Here is a 17,892-nt window from a genome sequence, read left to right on the forward strand (position 1 = left end):
GAAGCCAAATGCAGACTTCCTCCTTGGAGGTCTTCCATTTAACTAGTAACCAGAGCCAACCCTGCTTAGCTTCAGAGAACTTATGAGATCTGGCTAACCTGGTCCAGCCAGGTGCTTGTTCATAGAGCAACCTCATTTAGACATGACCAGATGAATTAGTAGAATAATAGAATCATAGAGTTGGAAGGGGCCCTACAGGCCATCTAGTCCCACCCCCTGCTCAATGCAGGATCAGCCTCAAGCATCCAGGAAAAGTCTCTGTCCAGCCTCTGCTTAAAATCTTAGAATCCTAGAGTTGGAAGGGGCCGCAAGGAACACCTAGTCCAAAGCAGGATCAACCCAAATCCACGACAAGCATCAATCCATGATAAGCATCTGTCCAGCTGCAACTTGAAGAGGGGTGGGGGATCTCACCACCTCCCTAGGCAGCCTATTCCAGGGGTAGTCAACCTGTGTTCCTCCAGATGTTCATGGACTACAATTCCCATGAGCCCCTGCCAGCATGAGCTGGCAGGGGCTCATGGGAATTGTAGCCCATGAACATCTGGAGGACCACAGGTTGACTACCCCTGGCCTATTCCACCATGGAACCACTCTGACTTTGATTTTCCCCCCTTGATATCTAGCTGATACCATTCCATTCCTTTGAAATGTGGTGTTGATGGAAAATTGTGTGGACACCATGGATAATAAGCAGCTTTTATAAACAAAGGCAACGGATTCATGGAGGATAAGTCTTTCAATGGCTACTAGCCCTGGTCACTGAGCAGAACCTCCAAATTCAGAGGCACTAATCTTCTGAAACACAGAGCCAGGAGGCAACATGAGAGGAAGATCTCAACCTTTTGGGCTGATCCTGCGTTGAGCAGGGGGTTGGACTAGATGGCCTGTATGGCCCCTTCCAACTCTATGATTCTATGATTCTATAACCTCTCTAGCCTATTGCTGGTCATCCAATTGTTGTGGCCGCTGTGTGAGACAGAATACTGGACTAGATGGGCCTCTGGTCTGATCCAGCAGGGATCTTCTTATGGTCTCATGAAGGCCTCAGCCTCTGTGCCCTGATGCTGGTCCTCCAGAGGAACTGGTTGGCCTCTGTGTGAGACAGGAGGCTGGACAAGATGGACCACTGGCCTGATCCAGCAGGCCTCTTCTTGTGTTCTTACAATTAGCAAAAAGACAAATAAATGAGTTCTAGATCAAATCAAGCCTGAACTCTCCCCCGAGAAGCTAAAATTACTAGACTAAATGCAGAGAATGATTTTTTAGTAGCTACGAGTATGGGAGCCATGAGATTTAGTTTATCACCTGCATAAAAGGCAGGATACTGCTACAAAAGGGAAATTCCCCACCAAGGGACCAAGCCCTATGAAGATAGGTTGAGGGACTTGGGAATGTTCAGCCTGGAGAAAAGGAGGCTGAGAGGGGACATGATAGCCCTCTTTAAGTATTTGAAAGGTTGTCACTTGGAGGAGGGCAGGATGCTGTTTCCGTTGGCTGCAGAGGAGAGGACACACAGTAATGGGTTTAAACTACAAGTCCAACGATATAGGCTAGATATCAGGAAAAAATTTTCACAGTCAGAATAGTTCAGCAGTGGAATAGGCTGCCTAAGGAGGTGGTGAGCTCCCCCTCACTGGAAGTCTTCAAGCAAAGGTTGGATACACACTTTTCTTGGATGCTTTAGGATGCTTAGGGCTGATCCTGCGTTGAGCAGGGGGTTGGACTAGATGGCCTGTGTGGCCCCTCCCAACTCTATGATTCTATGATTCTATGATTCATACAGCATTAACCCAAACCCACAGATCTAATTAGTGCAGGAGTTGAGAGGATTTGTTTCCATGCCAGGTGAGGATTAATAATTGCAACCTTCCTTTATACTGACACCGCTTTTTTCCCTAGGCAAATCCTAGTAAACATCCTTATGTCCCTGGCATTATATGCTCAGAAGGCAAGAGGTGCATGTTTTCCCGGATTTACGTCTTTCATTATCAGCTCAGAAGCTCAAGGCCTTATGCCAACCCAAAAACACATAGGGATTTAAAGGGGATTTACCTAGAAGGGGACCAAAGGCACAGGGATGACGGAGCTGTTGCCCAGCTTTACTCCTCTCCTTCATGCATCTTGCATCTTTTCGCAAATGTTTTCTGCCATAGTTCCTCAACTAATAGCTGATCTGGTGAACCAGGTTTGATTCCCTGCTCTTCCTCCACATGCAGCCAGCAGGGTGACCTTGGGGTCCCCACAGCACTGACAGGCTTTTCTAATAGAGCCGTAATATTAGGGCTCTCTCAGCCTCACCTCCCTCACGGGGTGTCTCTTGTGGGGAGAGGGAAGGCGGCTGTAAGCCGCTTTGAGCCTCCTTTGGGTAGAGAAAAGCAGCATATAAGAACCAACTCTTCTTCTCCTTCAGTAATATCAGGGCTCTCTCAGCCTCACCTCCCTCACAGGGTGTCTGTTGTGGGGAGAGGAAGGGAAGCCGCTTTGAGACTCCATCGGGTAGAGAAAAGCGGCATCTAAGAACCAACTCTTCTTCTTATTATTATTTCCTGCTTCTCTCTGGCCAGAATTCCTCAAGCAAGTCTGATCCTGTCAGATCTCTGAAGCTAAGCAGGGCTGGGCCTGGCTAGATAGGTCCCCCAAGGAGTGCTAGGGGTCAGGAAGCAGAGGCAGGGCAGCCACCTCTGAACGAGTCCCTTGTTTCTACAGGAAGGGATAACCTATGTGGAAGACCCCCCCTAGGAATGCTGCAGCCAGGCTACACCTGGAGACTACATTGGTGCACTGAGACGGGTTAATGCTTTTAATGCTTTACTTGAGATGGTTATTGTTTCACGTTTTATGGGTTTTTTTAAATGTTCATTCAAAATTAATGGACTTATTGTTGTTCTTATTGCTGTCGTACACCACCCTGAGCCACTAGGAAAGGTGGCATATGAATTAAATGAATCAATAATAACACTGATAATAAACAATTAACCATAGCAGACATATGAATTAAATGAATCAATAATAACACTGATAATAAACAATTAACCATAGCAGACCTTATCTGGTGAAGAATATGAAACAGAGACCCAATCTGGAATCTCTGCCCCTCGCCTGTTTGCAAGGCCGGTAACTAGAATAAAAGAAGAGGCTATTTCACAAATTTCCCTGTGTGAACTTTTATTTCATGTTTGAAGAGTTGAGTCAACACAGATTCGTGTTTCTGTTGCTTCCTGCAGTGTGTTTTCCAGAATTGCTTGCTGTTGTTACATTACACACCTGCCCTTTGATAAATGAATCTCCTAGTGCTTTCCCTTTGCTCCCTCCTCCTCAGGGTCACTGGAGCCGATCCTGGAGTCCCTGCCCTGGAGCCGATCAGTAAATTGCCATAATACATGCAGCCCAGGTCAACCATTTTGTGTCCCATTTGAATCATAGAATCATAGAATCCTAGAGTTGGAAGGGGCCATACAGGCCATCTAGTCCAACCCCTGCTCAATGGAGGATCATAGAATCATAGAATCATAGAGTTGGAAGGGGCCATACAGGCCATCTAGTCCAACCCCCTGCTCAACGCAGGATCAGCCCAAAGCATCCTAAAGCATGGGAGAGGTCTTTTCTTTGATTTTGTTGCCTCATCAACTCCAAGAATTGTGATGTCTTTGTTCCCTGGCTACCCTTATCAGGGCTGTGACTAGCCCAAGGTCACCCAGCTGGCTGCATGTGGGGGAGTGCAGAATCAAACCCGGCTTGCCAGATTAGAAACCGTCACTCTTAACCACAACACCACGCCGGCACACGTGAAATCAGGTAAAACAGCAGGATCAGATATGATCCTCAATCAGCTTTTCTGCTCTGACCTTTTGGAGTAAGCTGCTTGCATTAGGTTCTGCTACTGTAAATCGGTTAGGCAAAATACCCCAGACCTGGAAGAGTGATAATGAACTGAGCATACAAGAAAGGGAATAGAAAAAAAAATCCATCAGATGATAGACCTTTTCCCCTTTTATCTACATTGGGCAAATCATACACCTTTTGGTTTTTGCAGAGGCTTAAAGAGTGGCCTTCTGGAAATACATGCAGCCAAATGCAACTGAGCTATATTTTGAGGAAAGGGAAGGTGATTGTAAGCCGCTTTGAGACTCCTTCGGGTAGAGAAAAGCGGCATATAAGAACCAACTCTTCTTTTTCTTCTTCTCATGCTACAGACACTACAGACATGAGATCTTCACCTTATTCCAAGCCAAACTCCAAGCAATCGTCCCAGAACTACAGCCACGTATTCATGGGGATTTAATGGGAAGGTCCTCATCTTGCCAGAGTTCAGGATTAGCATGGCTTCCTTCCATAGCTAAATTTGGTAAACATTTGCTAGCCCCCATTACAAATAATATTTGTGTAATATGGCAGGGAGGGCTGGCTGGCTAGCAAAGTCATCAGGATAAGTCTTAGCCATGGGGCATGCAGGGCAGGTGCCCAGATCCCAAGATGGGCAGGGTCCTACTCTCACAGGACTTGACCCCCTACAGATGGGTGCAAAACAGGGAGAGCATGTTTCCTCTGTCATGTAGTGGAGCAGTTTGGTCAACAGGAGCCATGAGAGCCCATTTAGCTTGGTGGGGACCATACAACCCTGCCTACTTGGCATCCATCTCAGTGGGAACCATGTGAACCCATAAAAAGAGGCTTGTTGGATCAAACCAGTGGTGTGTCTAGTCCAGCTTTCTGTCTCACACAGGCACCAACCAACCAGTTCTTCTGGAGGGCCATCAATAGGGCATTGAGGTCAAGGCCTTCATAAGAACATAAGAAGAGTCCAGCTGACCCACCTAATTCAGCATCCTTTCTCACACAGTGGACAACCAGTTCCTCTGGATGGCCAGCATCAGGGCATGGAGGCCAAGGCCTTCAAAAGAACATAAGAAGAGCCCTGCTGGATCAGACCACTGGTCCACCAAGTCCAGTTTCTCTGAAAGGACAACAACAGGGCAAAGAGGCTGAGGCCTGCTGGATCAAACCAATAGTCTGTCTAGTCCAGCCTCCCTTCTCACACAGTAATCAACCAGTTCCTCTGGATGGTCAATAAGAGGGCTTGGAGACCAAGGACTTCCAGTGATGTTGACTCCTGGCTCTGGGATTCAGAGGCTTAGTGCTTCTGAATGTGGAGGTTCTCCATAGTCACCATGGCTAATTCCCCTTTTAAAGCTGTTTATTCTTGTGGCCTTCACTCCACCATGTGGCAGCAAATTCCACATTCAACCCCTAGGAAAATGTGCTTCAGGATTGCTGCCCAAGTCTCTAATGGGGTTGAATCTGTCTCACAGGGTTGTTGTGTGGCCAGATTGGGGAGGAGGAGAAAATTCATGCATGCCATCCCACGTTTCTTGGAGAATCATAGAATCGTGGAATCATAGACTCATAGAGTTGGAAGGGACCTCCTGGGTCATCTAGTCCAACCCCTTGCACTATGCAGGACACTCACAACCCTCTCGCTCATCCGCTGTCACCTGCCACCCCCTTGAGCCTTCACAGAATCAGCCTCTCTGTCAGATGGCTCTCCAGCCTCTGTTTAAACATTTCCAAAGGTGGAGAACCCACCACCTCCTGAGGAAGCCTGTTCCACTGAGAAACCGCTCTGTCAGGAACTTCTTCCGGATATTTAGACGGAATTTCCTTTGAATTAATTTCATCCCATTAGTTCTGGTCTGTCCTTCCGGGGCAAGAGAGAACAACTCTGCTCCATCCTCTACATCAAGGGTAGTCAACCTGTGGTCCTCCAGATGTTCATGGACTACAATTCCCAATGAGCCCCTGCCAGCATCTGTATCTGGAGGACCACAGGTTGACTACCCCTACTCTACATGGCACCCTTTTAATACTTGAAGATGGTTATCAGATCCCTTTTCAGTCGCCTCCTCTCCAAGCTAAACAGACCAAGCTCCCCCAACCTTTCCCTCTACGTGGGACAGAAAGAAACTCACCCCAGACAGAAAAACACAACAGTTTTTATTAGCAAATGCAACTGGTCAGGGAGGATGGAAAGTAATTAAATGCAAAGAACCTTGGCACTGCATGAGGATTTCCTAATCATGACAGCTAACCGTAATAATTCAGTGTAAATAATATTGTCTAATAGGTGCTGATTCAAATGCAATTACCTTTGCATCTCCTGCGCCATCGGACAAGATGGATAGCGTGTGCAATGGGCATTGTGCAGATAAAAAGGTAAAGGTAAAGGTCTCCCCTGTGCAAGCACCGGGTCATGCCTGACCCTTGGGGTGACGCCCTCTAGCCTTTTCATGGCAGACTCAAAACGGGGTGGTTTGCCAGTGCCTTCCCCAGTCATTACCGTTTACCCCCCAGCAGGCTGGGTACTCATTTTACCGACCTCGGAAGGATGGAAGGCTGAGTCAACCATGAGCCGGCTGCTGGGATCGAACTCCCAACCTCATGGGCAGACAGCTTCAGACAGCATGTCGCTGCCTTACCACTCTGCACCACAAGAGGCTCTATTGTGCAGATACTGAATCACAAATCCTTCACTCTTGTGGGCCACCTTATGGACTTGGGCTGAAGTGCATAATTCTAACAGGAGAGCAACTCTGTTTCCTGTTGATGGCTGCCAAAGGTTTTGCCCCTGGATCCCACCACTATGTTAAAACAACATAGGAAAGGGGGGGGGGAACAGAAAAGGAAAACCTCCTTTTTTTTTGAGTGTCATCCTCCTGTCTTGCACCTGGGAAACAGAACCACTCTGCAAGGAATGGAGCTGATTAAGAAAACCTCGCTTGGGGACGGTGGGGGAAATCGAACCCTCTGCCCTCCCTCTGCACCCATTGCTAGAAAGCCCATCTGACAATAGGGGTGGGGTGAGAGAGGAGGGGAGGCAGCACTTTTTCTGGAATAAACCAAGCCGCCACCTTGACCCTGTCCTGCCTGGATGGATCATGCCCACCAGAGACCTCTCCAAGGTCACAGGGCTTTGCACAGCAGGGCCCTTCTCTCCTGCAATGAGGGGAGTAGGCCGTGCTCCTGTTGGGAGTCCAGCATGGAAGCTGGAAAGCCACTTGGTTGAGCAGGTGCCTCCCCTTCTCCCCAAGGGAGGCCACACCAGTCGGCCTATCTTGGCTCTGTCTCTCACCCAGCCACACCTACTGTCTGGTTCAGGGCACCGCGCCACTCCCACCAGGGAATCAGCAGTGCCACATCACTTCCCCAGTGGTCCCGTTGGCGCAAAGCACCATGACAAGAATGCATTTTTGTGAGGCCAGTCCAGTGTCAGGGTCAGTGCAGTGCTGCCCAGCAGAACCAGTGCCAGCCCAACAAGACCAAGTGCATACTGGAGAACGGAGTGGGGAGGGGTATTTCTGCAGGGACTGCAGTGCAATGGGCTGGAGCCCAGCAGCAGAATCCTGTGCCGCCCTAATAGAGCCAACGTGCTAGTGCCCAGCAGCAGAACACGGTGCTCTGCTGCGGCAAATGCCAGCTCAGTGGGCCTGCAGCTCAAAATCACAACGCTGGGCATCAGGAAGAGTGCAACACTGAACTCCTGCTATTGCAATTGGTCTCCAGATATCTCAGACCAGTTCCTCTGGAGAAGAGAATGCCTGCTTTGGAAGGTAGACTCTACCACCTTATATCCTGCTGTGCTCCCTCCCCAAACCCCGCCCTCCCTAAGACTCCGCCCCCCCCAAATCCCCAGGTATTTCTCAACCCAGAGCTAGCAGCAACACTCTTTATAAAGCAACAGAGTTGGGCTCCAGGTCTCTATAAGTCCTGCAGTCCTGTCAGACAGAACGGTGCCCCATCAGCTTCCTGCTCGAATGAAGAGCTGGTTCCTGCTAGTGCTGGCAGGTATGGCCTGTGTCTTGGTCTCTGGAGGTAAGTGCAGCACGACTTTCATCCCTTGTTTCCTATGAGCCTCTTCCTGGGGACGACCCTTTTCCAGTGGCCCAGAGTTCTTGAGCGATCCCCTCCTGGTTTTCAGGGATGCCACCAAACCCTGGTTAAGTTCCATCCAGCATCCTGAACAGGTTATTCAGTTAGAGCAGTTTCTCAGTGGAACAGGCTTCCTCGGGAGGGGGTGGGTTCTCCATCTTTGGAGATTTTAAAACAGAGGCTGGAGAGCCATCCGACAGAGAGGCTGATTCCGTGGAGGTTCAAGGGGGTGGCAGGTTACAGTCGATGAGCAATAGGGATGTGAGTGTCCAGGGGGTTGGACTAGATGACCCAGGAGGTCCCTTCCAACTCTATGAGTATGATTCTAAATTCTGTCTAAACATCCAGAAGAAGTTCCTGACAGCGGTTTCTCAGTGGAACAGGCTTCATCAGGAGGTGGTGGGTTCTCAGTCTTTAGAAATGTAAAACAGAGGCTGGATGGCCATCTGACAGGGAGGCTGATTCTGTGAAGGTTCAAGGGGGTGGCAGGTGACAGTGGATGAGCGATAGCGTTTTTACTGTCCATAGTGCAGGGGTTTGGACTAGATGGCCCAGAAGGTCCCTTCCAACTCTATGAGTATCATGTCAGTTCACATATCATGTGAAAACATGGTTCAATTATATTGTGGTTAGTGTGTTAGTTCATAGGTGGGCCATTCCACAAAACACGACTTCAAGTTAGGATCTATGAAACCAGAATCTGACATCAGGATCTGAGGTTGGTCTGGCTTAACTATGCTTTCATGGGATGGGAGTCTGAGATCAATTCTGGTTTGTCCCTAGAGCTGTCTTTGTGGACTCCCTGATCACAGAGACCCCTTGTGAGAGCAAAACCAATGAAGCCAGCTGTTGTTGAGACAGAGAATAAAAGCTGAACCCTCATTTCACACCGTCACCATAGAGAAGCTTCACCGTGGTTTCATGTTAGATAAAAGGCCAGTTGAGAAAGCCAGCACAAGTGTAGTGGTTAGGAGTGCGGAGTTCTCATCTGGCATGCCGGGTTCGATTCTGCGCTCCCCCACATGCAGCCAGATGGGTGACCTTGGGCTAGTCACAGCACTGATAAAGCTGTTCTGACTGAGCAGTGATATCAGAGCTCTTAGCCTCAACCACCTCACAGGGTGTCTGTTGTGGGGAGAGGAAAGGGAAGGCGCCTGTAAGCCGCTTTGAGCCTCCTTCGGGTAGGGGAAAGCGGCATATAAGAACCAACTCCTCTTCTTCAGTAATCTCAGGGCTCAGCCTCACCTCCCTCACAGGGTGTCTGTTGCAGGGAGAGGAAAGGGAAGGGGAGAGTAAGCCACTGTGAGACTCCTTCGGGTAGAGAAAAGCAGCATATAAGAACCAACTCTCCTCCTCCTCCGTGTCCTCTGAAGCTCATGTGTGTTATACTTGGTGATTGTGGGCCTGAACTATGCTGGGTTTGCTAAAAAAAATCTTTCCTACATGGGTTTCACTCCCTCTAGTGGACACTTCAGTCTTTCCCAGCTGTGTCCCTGGGTATTTTTACGAGGACTGAAATCAGCCTTTTCCAACCTTTTGAACATGGAGGAGCCCCTGGAATAATTTTTCAGGCTTTGAGGAGCCCCAGAAGCAATGTCAGCTGGCTATACCTCCCTGCCATGCCCCCCCCAGAAGTGACACGTCACCGGAAATGACATCACCACCCATGTTAAGAGGCAGACTCAAGGACTTTGGGGGAAGAAAGTGGTTTAAGCCAGGAGTAGGTATGCGGGCTCGTCCCCCCTCCCAGAACTCACATTGGAGAGGGAGGGGTAGCGATTGAAATGGCCAGTTCCCTAGCTTAAGGCAGGAAGGGAAATGCTGTGGATTCCCACTGGAGCTCCCCCAGGCCCCTGGGGGGGTCCACGGACCCCTGGTTGGGTTCCCTGATTTAAATGCTTGTAAAAAGACCTGCTGGAGAAACAGCAGGGAAAGATGAACTGACCAGTAGAGGGAGCAAAACATACGTGGAAAAGATAACCAGATCTGTTTGAGGATTTCATGTTAATTTTTTTCTATGACTTTCCCCCCTAGCTTCAGCTCACAGTGACCATGATGGTGGAGGTAGAGGTGAGTAGCACAAGAGGGAGCTATTGATTGAGTTCAGTTTGATAGTAGCACAAAGCAACAGAACTCTACCTCTTATGGAATAGTGGGAGATCACAGGGGAAGAAGGACTGTAGGGAGCCCCTTCTAGATGCTCTCCGGTGGTGGAGGAACGTGCCACCAAGTAGCAGCTGACTCATGGCTATCCCCCCATTGGGTTTTCAAGGCCAGAGATGGTCAGAGGTGGCTTGCCCTTGCCCAGCTCTGCACAGCAAACCTGGACTTCCTTGGTGGTTGCCCATCTACATGTCAACCAGTGCTGACCCTGCTTAGCTTCTGACATCTGCAGGCTCACCTGAGCTATCCAAGTCAGGGCCAATGTTCTGTAGGAAACTGTCAACTCTTAGGGGCTTAGTGCAGCTCTATCACACCACCTCCCACTGGTCATTGTTTTCAATATGTGATTCTCTGGCATCTGGATAGAGGTTACTGGTCTCAACCACTATACCACGCTGCCTCTGAACACCTTGTAAGATGTGCTAAAGTGAATGATTTAGGGCATGTTTAAGGAAGGAGGGGATCGGATCTGTGCACAGAGACAAATTCAGAGCTCAGAAACTGTTGTATCACTGATTTATCACTTTGTAAGTACTGTACTGAGAGAGATGTATCATATACTCTTCCCTCCACTACATAATCACCTTTAAGGAAAGTAGGAATTATACCAGCATGCAAAGAAGAATTCAGAGCAATGAGACTCAGAAGAGACGACTAATAGGGGATCTGATAACCATCTTCAAGTATTTAAAAGGCTGCCATGGAGAGGATGGAGCAGAGTTGTTCTCTCTTGCCCCGGAGGGACGGACCAGAACCAATAGGATGAAATTAATTCAAAAGAAGTTCCGTCTCAACATCCGGAAGAAGTTCCTGACGGTTAGAGTGGTTCCTCAGTGGAACAGGCTTCCTCGGGAGGGGAGGGGTTCTCCATCTTTGGAGATTTTTAAGCAGGGTCTGGAGAGCCATCTGACGGAGAGGCTGATTCTGTGAAGGCTCAAGGGGGTGGCAGGTGACAGTGGATGAGCAATAGGGTTGTGGGTGTCCTGCATAATGCAGGGGGTTGGACTAGATGACCCAGGAGGTCCCTTCCGACTCTATTATTCTATGATTCTAACTGTGTTTTGTTACTTGATTTCTCATGACCAAGAGCAATGCCATAGAGTCGTATTCTAGTAACCCCCCTCCCCAACACATACACCCGAAGCACACATTTTGAGCTAAGTAAACTCATATACTGCTTTAAAACTGTGCACATGATTTTTCAGGAAATGATCAACATTTTTTGTCATTTATTACTGGAAGGTGTGAAGGAAGTGGCAGGTAGACCGTGCTTTAGCTGAACTCCTGTTACAATGCAACCCAAAGCCTATTTTATTTTGACATTTGCTTTCTTTTTTCTCAGGGCGCCTCTCAGAATTTCTGGATCAAGTTTTCGGGGAGGGTGGTAAGGACTCTCCTTAGCATGCTGGGGTCGAGTGTCGAATGCCATCTAGCCCAGTGGCTCTCAACCTGGGGATCGGGACCCCTTTGGGAGTCAAGCAACCCTTTCATGGGGTCGTGGCAGGGCAAGCAGCTTGGCCCAGGGGAGGGGGGGCCATCTACACAACAGCCTTGCAGGGTAGATCAAGGTAGAGCATTCGTCTGTCTGGAGCAGTGGAAAGAGTGAGATCGGCTTGGTGGGACAAGAGGCAGGATAGAACTGAGAAAAAATCCCAATCTATATACAAATGAACAATGGATCTTCACAATAGATTCAAATGGGGCCGTCTCCTGATGTTATGGATGAGTTACCATCTATTAGGGATGCTACTAATTTCACAGGGAACCTGTTTTTTGGGGAGGAATGTGATATAGTGGATTGGGGTTACTGAAACCTGTATGGATTATAGGTTATTACTGGAAGGTTTGGGGGATGGACTTTGGATTGGTTGCTCTTCTATTGCAATGCAACTGTAAGAGTCAACCACCACAAAAATAATTTTCCTTTTTTTCCTTAGCTCAGGTCTCAGATGTTGTTAATCAACTTTTGGGGGAAAATGGTAAGGACTTTCCTTTCTAAAATGTGGTCAAGAAGCACGTAACGCCTTTATAACCATAGCTGAAACATTTAGCCTCGTGATGTTACAGAATTTACAGATAGATTATCATCTATTCAGAATGGATGGGAGAGGGGGTGAAGAGAAATGGGCTGCTGACCCTGATCAGCTGTAAGTCTGCCTCTGATTTGCTCGAAGAAGAAGAAGAGTTGGTTCTTATATGCTGCTTTTCTCTACCCGAAGGAGGCTTAAAGCAATTTACAGTCACCTTCCCTTTCCTCTCCCCAAAACAGACACCCTGTGAGGAAGGTGAGGCTGAGAGAGCCCTGATATCACTGAAGGAGAGTCGGTTCTTAAACGCCACTTTACCCGAAGGAGTCTCAAAGTGGCTTATAGTCTCCTTCCCTTTCCTCTCCCCAAAACAGACACCCTGTGAGGGAGGTGAGGCTGAGAGACCCTGATATTACAGCTTGGCCAGAACAGCTTTATCAGTACTGTGGCTGCACATGGGGGAGTGGGGAATCAAACCTGGCTCGCCAACACTTAACTGTATACTTGCAGCAAACCAGTGGGCAGTGAATTTTCCAGGGCTGGGCCATGAAAAGCTGACTCTCAGCCGATGGTGCCTTTGTTCCTCGACATGTGATGGAGTGATTGGAGTACTGAAACCTGTCTGGGTCATGGATTATTAGCAGATGTGTGTGAGGTTCAGGTGGACCTTGTTCTGGCTGAATTCCTATTGCATATAATTTAATAAAAAAGAAAGTATGCAATATTACAAAATTTATTTTCATTTTTTTTTCTTAGCTCAGGTCTCAGACGTTGTTGATCAAGTTTTGGGGAAAATGATAAGGATGTTCCTTTTTAAGCTGGGGTCAAATGCCACATACAGTTTTCATAGGTAGCCTTAGCTGAAACTTTCAGTCTCATGATGTTACAGAATTTATGGATAAATTATCAGCTACTTGGAATGGGAGGGAGAGGGGGCAATCAGAAATGGGCTCTTGATCCTGATTAGCTGTGAGTCTTCTTCTGATTTCCTTTACTGTATGCCTCCAGCAAACTGGTGAGCAATGAACTTTCCAGGACTGGGATATAGAATCATCTAAGAAACTGACTCTCAGCTGATGGTGTCTGACAATTTCCCCATGAGTAATGTAGTGATTAGAAGGCTGAAACCTGTATGGGTCATGGATTATGAGCAAAAGGTGTGAGGGAGGGTCAGGTAGGCTTTGCTTTGGCTGAATTCCTGTTGCAATATAACGTAACGCATGCATTATTATAAAATCTATTTTCATTTTTTCCCTTAGCTCCGCTCTCAGACGTTGTTCATCAAGCTTTTGGAGATGGTAAGGACTTTCCTTTCTGAGATGAGGTCAAGTAGAACATACAGCCTTCACAGATAACCTTAGCTGAAACATTCAGTCTTATGATATTACAGAAGTTATGGTAGATTACCATCTATTTGGAAAGGAGGCAATCAGAAATGGGCTCCTGACCCTGATCAGCTGTGAGTCTGCTTCTGATCCACTTTAATGTATAGTTCCAGCAAACTGGCATGCAGTGAACTTTCCAGGGCTGGGACATGAGAAGCTGACTCCGCTGATTATATATGACTTTGTTCCTCTCGTATGTAGTGGTGTGAATGGAATGCTGAAACCTGTATGGGTCATGGATTATTAGCCAAAAGTGTGAGGGAGAATCAGCTGGACCTTGTTTTCTCTAAATTCCTGTTGCAATACAACACAAAACATGCATTATTACAAAATCTATTTTAATTTTTTTTCTCAGCTGAGATCTCAGATGTTGCTAATCAAATTTTGGGGGATGATGGTAAGGACTTCCCTTTCTAAGCTGGGGTCAAATAGATTGTATAACCTTAGCTACAGCATTCAGTCTCATGATGTTATGGCTAGATTATCATTTATCTGGGATACTACGAATTTTGCAGCGAACCTCTTGGGCAGCCAAACATATAGCTTTCTAGACTCATGATCTGATTGTGAACCAAAAAAAGGATTGCTCAGCTCAAGAAGAGTAATACAGCTACCAAACGGAGGCCTTGTATTTTGAAGCTTGTGCTTTGGTCTTTTCTAGTATCAGCATTGGCTGAGGTGGGCCACATGCCAAGGCCCAACCCTGTTGCAAAATTGTAGGATTCCTTTTCCTCAAAACTTGCAAGACTTTATACTTCCCTACATGGGCCTTTCAACTTCATTACTTTATGACAGGTGTGACCAAACTGTGGCTTTCCAGATGTCCATGGACTACAATTACCATGAGCCAGCACCACAGACATCTGAAGAGCCACAGTTTGGCCACGCCTACTTTATGGTGAGGGATTATTTCAGAAGGTGCCTGTATTAAATACCGGTGAGGACTGTCACAAAACAACCACCTGCCACTTAGGCCTTTTTCCTCGGCCTGGAACCAGCCCTCCCAAAAAACACAGCAATTGGAGCAGGGTGGGATGAGAAGCCCACAAAAAGGGGGAGGGGAGATCAGAAGCAGTGTGCTGACTGTGATCAGCTGTGAGTCTGCTTCTAATCCTTTCACAGTAGTGGTCCCCAACCCCCGGTCCGGAGACCAGTACCGGTCCGTGGATCAGTCAGTACCGGGCCGCAGCTCCTCCTCGTCCTCCTCCCTGGCTGCTGCCTCGGGGGCTGCCCTGCCACTCTGCTGCCGGCTTACCTTTGGTGCTTTCCAGTGGCTGCCATGGCTGGGGCTCCCCCTTGGCGTGGCACTGCGCAGCTATTGCTGGCAGTGCCTCCCAGCGGGCGGCGGGAAGTCAGGGGCACCGGCGGGAAAGCAAGTGGAGCAGGGGCTCAGTGGGTAGCAACGTCCCTTGGCAAAAAGTTACCCCCCTGGGTCTCAGTAAAACTGTCAAGCGTTGTACGGTCCCCGGTGATAAAAAGGTTGGGGACCACTGCTTTACTGTATACCTGGTGGGCAGCAAGCTGGTGGACAGCAGACATTCTAGGGCTTTGACATGACATGATTCTCTGCTGACCCCTGCCCCACCCCAGCATCTCTTGGCCCTGTGACCTCTGAAATCAAAAGGAACATACACACACTAAAATCACAAATGTTGAGCAAATCAAATTCAACTGGACCATCTAGAAGTGCTGACCTCACTGTTGCAAGCTGAGAGTAGATCTGCCCTCCCCAGCCCAAACCTGAACTGGTTGAGGGCTACAGAAATGGAATCTCTTATGGTATTTAGATATGATTTTATAATTGTATCGACTTTTGATCCATGTTATTACCCACCCTGAGTGTTTAGGAAGGGCGGGCCTTAAAAATATTTATTTTAGATATTTCAATTCAAATACTATAACATCGAATGGGTCCCCCTATAAAAGGCAATCCCGCAAAAACAGCTTGACCTGGAAAGGTACCTAGAATAACAAATGACCCAGAAACTATTTTGATATTGCTGCTAGTTATAGTGCAGGTTTAATGACATTTTAAGGTATTATCAGTTGATTTTTAAGGTATTTTATTGTTAAAAGGTAAAGGTATCCCCTGTGCAAGCACCGGGTCATGTCTGACTCTTGGGGTGACGCCCTCTAGCGTTTTCATGGCAGACTCAATACAGGGTGGTTTGCCAGTGCCTTCCCCAATTTTATTGTTAGTTATAATTAAAATATTGTACACCGCCCTGAACCAGCGAGCTTAGAGGGCAGTTTAAAAAATATCAAATAAACAAATACAATGCCAATAAAGGTATTCTGAAAAACAAATACAATTACAAACATGATTTTCCAGGAACGTACATTTTTGCACGGCTCCTGATTCCCCCCTCCTCCAGGGAGTGATGTAGCACTGTGGGGCACAGAAATCTTCATGGATCACAGGCCATTCCTGGAAAGCGCATGGAAGGGGCAGGTAGATTTGGCTTGGGCAGAATTTATCCAACAATACAATATCAAGACCCCTTCATTCAAAGCTTCTTTTCCTTTTCCTTAGCTGAGCTCTCAGATGTGCTCGACATGATCAAGGGATGATGGTAAGGACCTTTCTTTCTAAGCTGGGGTCAAGTAGCAAACTTCACACAGCCTGGCCTATATCTGTTAGTCTCACAATGCTATGAACTGATTATCATTTTGGAGGGTGCCAGCACCAGCACTGGATGAGGCTTGCCTCTGCTTGGAAATTACTGGGCTTTTTTCCCCTCAAAATGTGCAAGCTTTACGTTGCTGTAAATGAGTCCTTCGACTTATTCAAAGGAATAAGCTCTTTGGTATCAGTCAAAAGGCCAGATACAGAGACATCCCACCCCTTTGGCCCTTTGACTCTTAGCTAATGGCTTGAAGCCAGTGTCACTCGGATGAATCACGTATGGTGTCCCAACCATCTCCAAGAGTTGTTCTTTTGATTATTTGCTTGTTCTTCTGGTTGTTGCAGGGAGCTACTTTGGGTCCCATCTGGGAGAAAAATGGGTTGTAAGCACTTAAATCAGGGGTAGTCAAACTGCGGCCCTCCAGATGTCCATGGACTACAATTCCCAGGAGCTCCTGCCAGCATTCGCTGGCAGGGGCTCCTGGGAATTGTAGTCCATGGACATCTGGAGGGCCGCAGTTTGACTACCCCTGACTTAAATAAATCAACAGCCAAAAGCTCGTCTTGTTAGTGTGAGTGTAAAAGGTCATCTGTTAATATGAGTGTAAAGAGGCTTGGTTGGCCACCCTTGAATGTGTTCTCCTGTAATAACAGTCCTTTTTCTTCTAATCTCACAGGGCTCTCATCATGAATTGTCGAGTAATCTTGGCAGCGCTCTTTGAGTGTTCCGTGTTAAACATTTATGTCCTGCTTTAGTTTTGAATAAAGCATGCAATACTTTGAGCAGTTTTCAAGGTCATAAGAATATAAGAGGAGCCCTTATATAAGAATCACAGAATCATAATATCATAGAATCATAGAGTTGGAAGGGGCCAGACAGGCCATCTAGTCCAACCCCCTGCTCAATGCAGGATCAGCCCAAAGCATCCTAAAGCATCCAAGAATATAAGAGGAGTCAGAAGAATGTTCCTTCTAGCCTAGCATTTTCTCTCACCCAGTATCCAACTAGCCCTTCTGGAGAACCAGCAACAGGGCATAGAGGCCAAGGCCTTCATGAGATCATAGAATCATAGAGGTGGAAGGGGCCATACAGGCCATCTAGTCCAACCCCCTGCTCAACGCAGGATCAGCCCTAAGCATCCTAAATCACAAGAAGAGCCCTGCTGGGTCAGACCAGTGGTCCATCAAGCCTAGCATTCTCTCTCACACAGTATCTAACCAGCTCCTCTGGAGGGCCAACAACAGGGCAGAAAGGTCAAGCCTCTCCCCTGATACTACTATATTAAGCAATCTACGGAGCCTACTAGGATAACTGACCAAATCAATGTAAGAGGTAAAATCCTTTCAGTTCTGTGGAACTGCTATCATGACATCATGTACCATGAAATAAATAAAATATACTAATTCTCAGCAAAATGTCTCAAGTCCTGTGAGGGGGGATTTTGCAGTGGTCCAAAGACAAGAGGTTCCAATGGAGACACTCGAAAGCTCACGCCTTGAATAAATCTTTGTTGGTCTTAAAGGTACGACTGGACTCTGATTTTATTGTGCTCCCTCACAGGGCGTCTGTTGTGGGGAGAGGAAAGGGAAGGCATTTGTAAGCCACTCTGAGACTCCTGTGGGCAGTGAAAACCAGGGTATAAAACCTTCTTCTACTGGGAAACAGTGCCTCCCCCCCCCCCTCCACATGTCCCCATGGCCTCATGGTGCTTCTGTGCCCCATCTACAGTCTCCCCATCTTTCATGCTATTGGTCTCAAAATTTG

At 47.5% G+C, this 17,892-nt stretch overlaps 1 long non-coding RNA gene across 2 annotated transcripts; it reads left to right on the forward strand.

Annotated features, from left to right (window-relative positions):
• The first annotated feature begins 7,712 nt into the window (after positions 1-7,712).
• On the forward strand, positions 7,713-17,653 carry LOC143833438 (uncharacterized). Of its 2 annotated transcripts, XR_013229635.1 has the most exons (8): positions 7,713-7,869; positions 9,961-9,996; positions 11,432-11,473; positions 12,027-12,068; positions 13,376-13,414; positions 13,857-13,898; positions 16,035-16,074; positions 16,805-17,653. It is a non-coding gene; the product is annotated as an uncharacterized LOC143833438 (long non-coding RNA). The 2 variants fall into 2 exon arrangements; XR_013229636.1 differs by lacking the exon at positions 13,857-13,898.
• The last annotated feature ends 239 nt before the right edge of the window (positions 17,654-17,892 follow it).

This window comes from Paroedura picta, chromosome 3 (genome assembly GCF_049243985.1).
Source record: "Paroedura picta isolate Pp20150507F chromosome 3, Ppicta_v3.0, whole genome shotgun sequence".
NCBI classification, from domain to species: Eukaryota; Metazoa; Chordata; class Lepidosauria; order Squamata; family Gekkonidae; genus Paroedura; species Paroedura picta.